This window comes from Crinia signifera, chromosome 11 (genome assembly GCF_055691185.1).
Source record: "Crinia signifera chromosome 11, ASM5569118v1, whole genome shotgun sequence".
Taxonomy (NCBI): Eukaryota; Metazoa; Chordata; class Amphibia; order Anura; family Myobatrachidae; genus Crinia; species Crinia signifera.
In genome coordinates this window covers 78,431,866-78,438,907 of record NC_139227.1, presented here as the reverse complement: position 1 = coordinate 78,438,907, position 7,042 = coordinate 78,431,866, and the positions used below count along the sequence as shown (strand labels likewise).

At 37.1% G+C, this 7,042-nt stretch overlaps 7 non-coding genes across 7 annotated transcripts; all 7 read right to left on the bottom strand.

Moving 5' to 3' along the window:
* Window positions 1-572: 572 nt before the first annotated feature.
* TRNAT-CGU (transfer RNA threonine (anticodon CGU)) lies at window positions 573-645 on the bottom strand. Its single transcript has one exon. It is a non-coding gene; the product is annotated as a tRNA-Thr (tRNA).
* Window positions 646-1,992: 1,347 nt separating this feature from the next.
* TRNAT-UGU (transfer RNA threonine (anticodon UGU)) lies at window positions 1,993-2,065 on the bottom strand. The gene has a single exon. It is a non-coding gene; the product is annotated as a tRNA-Thr (tRNA).
* Window positions 2,066-2,363: 298 nt separating this feature from the next.
* On the bottom strand, window positions 2,364-2,436 carry TRNAT-UGU (transfer RNA threonine (anticodon UGU)). The gene has a single exon. It is a non-coding gene; the product is annotated as a tRNA-Thr (tRNA).
* A 298-nt stretch (window positions 2,437-2,734) lies between these two features.
* Window positions 2,735-2,807, bottom strand: TRNAT-UGU (transfer RNA threonine (anticodon UGU)). Its single transcript has one exon. It is a non-coding gene; the product is annotated as a tRNA-Thr (tRNA).
* Window positions 2,808-3,105: 298 nt separating this feature from the next.
* On the bottom strand, window positions 3,106-3,178 carry TRNAT-CGU (transfer RNA threonine (anticodon CGU)). Its single transcript has one exon. It is a non-coding gene; the product is annotated as a tRNA-Thr (tRNA).
* Window positions 3,179-4,531: 1,353 nt separating this feature from the next.
* On the bottom strand, window positions 4,532-4,604 carry TRNAT-CGU (transfer RNA threonine (anticodon CGU)). Its single transcript has one exon. It is a non-coding gene; the product is annotated as a tRNA-Thr (tRNA).
* A 1,346-nt stretch (window positions 4,605-5,950) lies between these two features.
* Window positions 5,951-6,023, bottom strand: TRNAT-CGU (transfer RNA threonine (anticodon CGU)). Its single transcript has one exon. It is a non-coding gene; the product is annotated as a tRNA-Thr (tRNA).
* Between the last annotated feature and the right edge of the window lie 1,019 nt (window positions 6,024-7,042).

The following is a 7,042-nucleotide window of genomic DNA, read 5'->3' as shown; positions in this document are numbered from 1 at the left end:
ATAGCTATGCTTGGGGCATGCATAGAATTGGTTGAACAATAAAGATATGAGACATGCAATTGAAAACAGTCAGAAAAGTAGAATGAACGTCTTAAGTGATGCTCCAAATTGACTATCAAAGTATGTGAACAAATTGAAATAGATCTCTTTACTTTCGACTTGATGAAACTACTTTACATATGGTCATGCAAATTAATTTTTAGTAGCTGTAACAATAAAGAACTAGTAGGCCCCAGTGAGATTTGAACTCACTCTAATCCCTGAGCTATGAAGCCTTACATGAGAATGTATGTTTAAAAAAAATCATGCATTTGTGGGGTTTCAAAGAAATCAAATTTGAAATTTAATTTTGGATTTTAATTTGTAGCTCTTTGACCCAATGGACACTGTTTACAAATGGCCGATTCTGAATCATTTGCAATCTCCATGCTAAATGCACACATTGAACTTGAAATAGATCTTCTCACTTGAGACTTGAGAAGACCACTGTATATACTGTCATGCAAATTAAGATCACTGTACATGCTGTCATGCAAATTAAGTTTTTGTAAAAGAAACAATAAAGGACTGGAAGGCCCCAGTGAGACTTGAACTCACGACCCCTGGTTTACGAGACCAGTGCTCTAACCCCTGAGCTATGGAGCCATGGAGGTGCATTAATTTCTAGACATATATGGTGTCTGTGTACTGGAGGAACATAATCAATTGCAAATTGTACATTTTTTGGCAATTCATGCCAATGTACACTTTTTTCAAATGAAACTCTATGATATATTTCCAATGAGAGTGTTTAAGAAATATTATTATTCTGTATTTAGTGCCACAAGGGATCTGCGTTGTCCAATTACAGAGCACATAAACAAATTTGCAAAAAACAAAACAGTAAAGAGTCTTGGAGGCATGAGTGGTAGAAAGTAAGCAATTGGCAGGAGTGGTAATGAGAAAATGTGGGAATTTAAAGGGAGATAAGCTCATAGATGTAAATGGGAGAGGAGAAAGTGAGAAAGGAGAACTAGAAGAGTCTGTAGTGCCATCAATATATAACGCAGTTGTGGAAGATGACGCAGTGTGGAGGGTGGTAAGATAATCAGGTCAGTCTTAGACGTGTTTAGTTTCACAAAGCGCAGGGACATCCAAGAAGAGATAGCTGATAGACTGGTAGAGATACGAGTGAGTAAAAGTCTGGGGAGACAAGGTAGATTTGAGTATCAGCAGCAAAAAGATGATATTGTCAGTCAAAAAAGCTAATGAGCTCAACTAAAGAGGATGCATACAAAAAGAAAAGGAGAGGACAAAGAAAAGAACCTTGCGGGAAACATACTATTAGTGGAAGAGGGGTGAGGTAGAGTCCTGAGAGGAGACAGATAGGCAATGGAAAAATAGGTAGGAAGAGGTTGTAAACAATGAGCTCAAGGAGTTTGGATGCATAGCTATGCTTGGGGCATGCATAGAATTGGTTGAACAATAAAGATATGAGACATGCAATTGAAAACAGTCAGAAAAGTAGAATGAACGTCTTAAGTGATGCTCCAAATTGACTATCAAAGTATGTGAACAAATTGAAATAGATCTCTTTACTTTCGACTTGATGAAACTACTTTACATATGGTCATGCAAATTAATTTTTAGTAGCTGTAACAATAAAGAACTGGTAGGCCCCAGTGAGATTTGAACTCACTCTAACCCCTGAGCTATGAAGCCTTACATGAGAATGTATGTTTCAAAAAAAATCATGCATTTGTGGGGTTTCAAAGAAATCAAATTTGAAATTTAATTTTTTATTTTAATTTGTAGCTCTTTGACCCAATGGACACTGTTTACAAATGGCCGATTCTGAATCATTTGCAATCTCCATGCTAAATGCACACATTAAACTTGAAATAGATCTTCTCACTTGAGACGACCACTGTATATACTGTCATGCAAATTAAGATCACTGTACATGCTGTCATGCAAATTAAGTTTTAGTAGATGTAACAATAAAGAACTGGTAGGCCCCAGTGAGATTTGAACTCACGACCCCGGGTTTACAAGACCAGTGCTCTAACCCCTGAGCTATGAAGCCTTATATGAGAATGTATGTTTAAAAAAAAATCATGCATTTGTGGGGTTTCAAAGAAATCAAATTTGAAACTTAATTTTTGATTTTAATTTGTAGCTCTTTGACCCAATGGACACTGTTTACAAATGGCCGATTCTGAATCATTTGCAATCTCCATGCTAAATGCACACATTGAACTTGAAATAGATCTTCTCACTTGAGACTTGAGACGACCACTGTATATACTGTCATGCAAATTAAGATCACTGTACATGCTGTCATGCAAATTAAGTTTTAGTAGATGTAACAATAAAGAACTGGTAGGCCCCAGTGAGATTTGAACTCACGACCCCTGGTTTACAAGACCAGTGCTCTAACCCCTGAGCTATGAAGCCTTATATGAGAATGTATGTTTAAAAAAAAATCATGCATTTGTGGGGTTTCAAAGAAATCAAATTTGAAACTTAATTTTTGATTTTAATTTGTAGCTCTTTGACCCAATGGACACTGTTTACAAATGGCCGATTCTGAATCATTTGCAATCTCCATGCTAAATGCACACATTGAACTTGAAATAGATCTTCTCACTTGAGACTTGAGAAGAACACTGTATATACTGTCATGCAAATTAAGATCACTGTACATACTGTCATGCAAATTAAGTTTTAGTAGATGTAACAATAAAGAACTGGTAGGCCCCAGTGAGATTTGAACTCACGACCCCTGGTTTACAAGACCAGTGCTCTAACCCCTGAGCTATGAAGCCTTACATGAGAATGTATGTTTAAAAAAAAATCATGCATTTGTGGGGTTTCAAAGAAATCAAATTTGAAATTTAATTTTGGATTTTAATTTGTAGCTCTTTGACCCAATGGACACTGTTTACAAATGGCCGATTCTGAATCATTTGCAATCTCCATGCTAAATGCACACATTGAACTTGAAATAGATCTTCTCACTTGAGACTTGAGAAGACCACTGTATATACTGTCATGCAAATTAAGATCACTGTACATGCTGTCATGCAAATTAAGTTTTTGTAAAAGAAACAATAAAGAACTGGAAGGCCCCAGTGAGACTTGAACTCACGACCCCTGGTTTACGAGACCAGTGCTCTAACCCCTGAGCTATGGAGCCATGGAGGTGCATTAATTTCTAGACATATATGGTGTCTGTGTACTGGAGGAACATAATCAATTGCAAATTGTACATTTTTTGGCAATTCATGCCAATGTACACTTTTTTCAAATGAAACTCTATGATATATTTCCAATGAGAGTGTTTAAGAAATATTATTATTCTGTATTTAGTGCCACAAGGGATCTGCGTTGTCCAATTACAGAGCACATAAACAAATTTGCAAAAAACAAAACAGTAAAGAGTCTTGGAGGCATGAGTGGTAGAAAGTAAGCAATTGGCAGGAGTGGTAATGAGAAAATGTGGGAATTTAAAGGGAGATAAGGTCATAGATGTAAATGGGAGAGGAGAAAGTGAGAAAGGAGAACTAGAAGAGTCTGTAGTGCCATCAATATATAATGCAGTTGTGGAAGATGACGCAGTGTGGAGGGTGGTAAGATAATCAGGTCAGTCTTAGACGTGTTTAGTTTCACAAAGCGCAGGGACATCCAAGAAGAGATAGCTGATAGACTGGTAGAGATACGAGTGAGTAAAAGTCTGGGGAGACAAAGTAGATTTGAGTATCAGCAGCAAAAAGATGATATTGTCAGTCAAAAAAGCTAATGAGCTCAACTAAAGAGGATGCATACAAAAAGAAAAGGAGAGGACAAAGAAAAGAACCTTGCGGGAAACATACTATTAGTGGAAGAGGGGTGAGGTAGAGTCCTGAGAGGAGACAGATAGGCAATGGAAAAATAGGTAGGAAGAGGTTGTAAACAATGAGCTCAAGGAGTTTGGATGCATAGCTATGCTTGGGGCATGCATAGAATTGGTTGAACAATAAAGATATGAGACATGCAATTGAAAACAGTCAGAAAAGTAGAATGAACGTCTTAAGTGATGCTCCAAATTGACTATCAAAGTATGTGAACAAATTGAAATAGATCTCTTTACTTTCGACTTGATGAAACTACTTTACATATGGTCATGCAAATTAATTTTTAGTAGCTGTAACAATAAAGAACTAGTAGGCCCCAGTGAGATTTGAACTCACTCTAACCCCTGAGCTATGAAGCCTTACATGAGAATGTATGTTTAAAAAAAATCATGCATTTGTGGGGTTTCAAAGAAATCAAATTTGAAATTTAATTTTGGATTTTAATTTGTAGCTCTTTGACCCAATGGACACTGTTTACAAATGGCCGATTCTGAATCATTTGCAATCTCCATGCTAAATGCACACATTGAACTTGAAATAGATCTTCTCACTTGAGACTTGAGAAGACCACTGTATATACTGTCATGCAAATTAAGATCACTGTACATGCTGTCATGCAAATTAAGTTTTTGTAAAAGAAACAATAAAGGACTGGAAGGCCCCAGTGAGACTTGAACTCACGACCCCTGGTTTACGAGACCAGTGCTCTAACCCCTGAGCTATGGAGCCATGGAGGTGCATTAATTTCTAGACATATATGGTGTCTGTGTACTGGAGGAACATAATCAATTGCAAATTGTACATTTTTTGGCAATTCATGCCAATGTACACTTTTTTCAAATGAAACTCTATGATATATTTCCAATGAGAGTGTTTAAGAAATATTATTATTCTGTATTTAGTGCCACAAGGGATCTGCGTTGTCCAATTACAGAGCACATAAACAAATTTGCAAAAAACAAAACAGTAAAGAGTCTTGGAGGCATGAGTGGTAGAAAGTAAGCAATTGGCAGGAGTGGTAATGAGAAAATGTGGGAATTTAAAGGGAGATAAGGTCATAGATGTAAATGGGAGAGGAGAAAGTGAGAAAGGAGAACTAGAAGAGTCTGTAGTGCCATCAATATATAATGCAGTTGTGGAAGATGACGCAGTGTGGAGGGTGGTAAGATAATCAGGTCAGTCTTAGACGTGTTTAGTTTCACAAAGCGCAGGGACATCCAAGAAGAGATAGCTGATAGACTGGTAGAGATACGAGTGAGTAAAAGTCTGGGGAGACAAGGTAGATTTGAGTATCAGCAGCAAAAAGATGATATTGTCAGTCAAAAAAGCTAATGAGCTCAACTAAAGAGGATGCATACAAAAAGAAAAGGAGAGGACAAAGAAAAGAACCTTGCGGGAAACATACTATTAGTGGAAGAGGGGTGAGGTAGAGTCCTGAGAGGAGACAGATAGGCAATGGAAAAATAGGTAGGAAGAGGTTGTAAACAATGAGCTCAAGGAGTTTGGATGCATAGCTATGCTTGGGGCATGCATAGAATTGGTTGAACAATAAAGATATGAGACATGCAATTGAAAACAGTCAGAAAAGTAGAATGAACGTCTTAAGTGATGCTCCAAATTGACTATCAAAGTATGTGAACAAATTGAAATAGATCTCTTTACTTTCGACTTGATGAAACTACTTTACATATGGTCATGCAAATTAATTTTTAGTAGCTGTAACAATAAAGAACTAGTAGGCCCCAGTGAGATTTGAACTCACTCTAACCCCTGAGCTATGAAGCCTTACATGAGAATGTATGTTTAAAAAAAATCATGCATTTGTGGGGTTTCAAAGAAATCAAATTTGAAATTTAATTTTTGATTTTAATTTGTAGCTCTTTGACCCAATGGACACTGTTTACAAATGGCCGATTCTGAATCATTTGCAATCTCCATGCTAAATGCACACATTGAACTTGAAATAGATCTTCTCACTTGAGACGACCACTGTATATACTGTCATGCAAATTAAGATCACTGTACATGCTGTCATGCAAATTAAGTATTAGTAGATGTAACAATAAAGAACTGGTAGGCCCCAGTGAGACTTGAACTCACGACCCCTGGTTTACGAGACCAGTGCTCTAACCCCTGAGCTATGGAGCCATGGAGGTGCATTAATTTCTAGACATATATGGTGTCTGTGTACTGGAGGAACATAATCAATTGCAAATTGTACATTTTTTGGCAATTCATGCCAATGTACACTTTTTTCAAATGAAACTCTATGATATATTTCCAATGAGAGTGTTTAAGAAATATTATTATTCTGTATTTAGTGCCACAAGGGATCTGCGTTGTCCAATTACAGAGCACATAAACAAATTTGCAAAAAACAAAACAGTAAAGAGTCTTGGAGGCATGAGTGGTAGAAAGTAAGCAATTGGCAGGAGTGGTAATGAGAAAATGTGGGAATTTAAAGGGAGATAAGGTCATAGATGTAAATGGGAGAGGAGAAAGTGAGAAAGGAGAACTAGAAGAGTCTGTAGTGCCATCAATATATAATGCAGTTGTGGAAGATGACGCAGTGTGGAGGGTGGTATGATAATCAGGTCAGTCTTAGACGTGTTTAGTTTCACAAAGCGCAGGGACATCCAAGAAGAGATAGCTGATAGACTGGTAGAGATACGAGTGAGTAAAAGTCTGGGGAGACAAGGTAGATTTGAGTATCAGCAGCAAAAAGATGATATTGTCAGTCAAAAAAGCTAATGAGCTCAACTAAAGAGGATGCATACAAAAAGAAAAGGAGAGGACAAAGAAAAGAACCTTGCGGGAAACATACTATTAGTGGAAGAGGGGTGAGGTAGAGTCCTGAGAGGAGACAGATAGGCAATGGAAAAATAGGTAGGAAGAGGTTGTAAACAATGAGCTCAAGGAGTTTGGATGCATAGCTATGCTTGGGGCATGCATAGAATTGGTTGAACAATAAAGATATGAGACATGCAATTGAAAACAGTCAGAAAAGTAGAATGAACGTCTTAAGTGATGCTCCAAATTGACTATCAAAGTATGTGAACAAATTGAAATAGATCTCTTTACTTTCGACTTGATGAAACTACTTTACATATGGTCATGCAAATTAATTTTTAGTAGCTGTAACAATAAAGAACTAGTAGGCCCCAGTG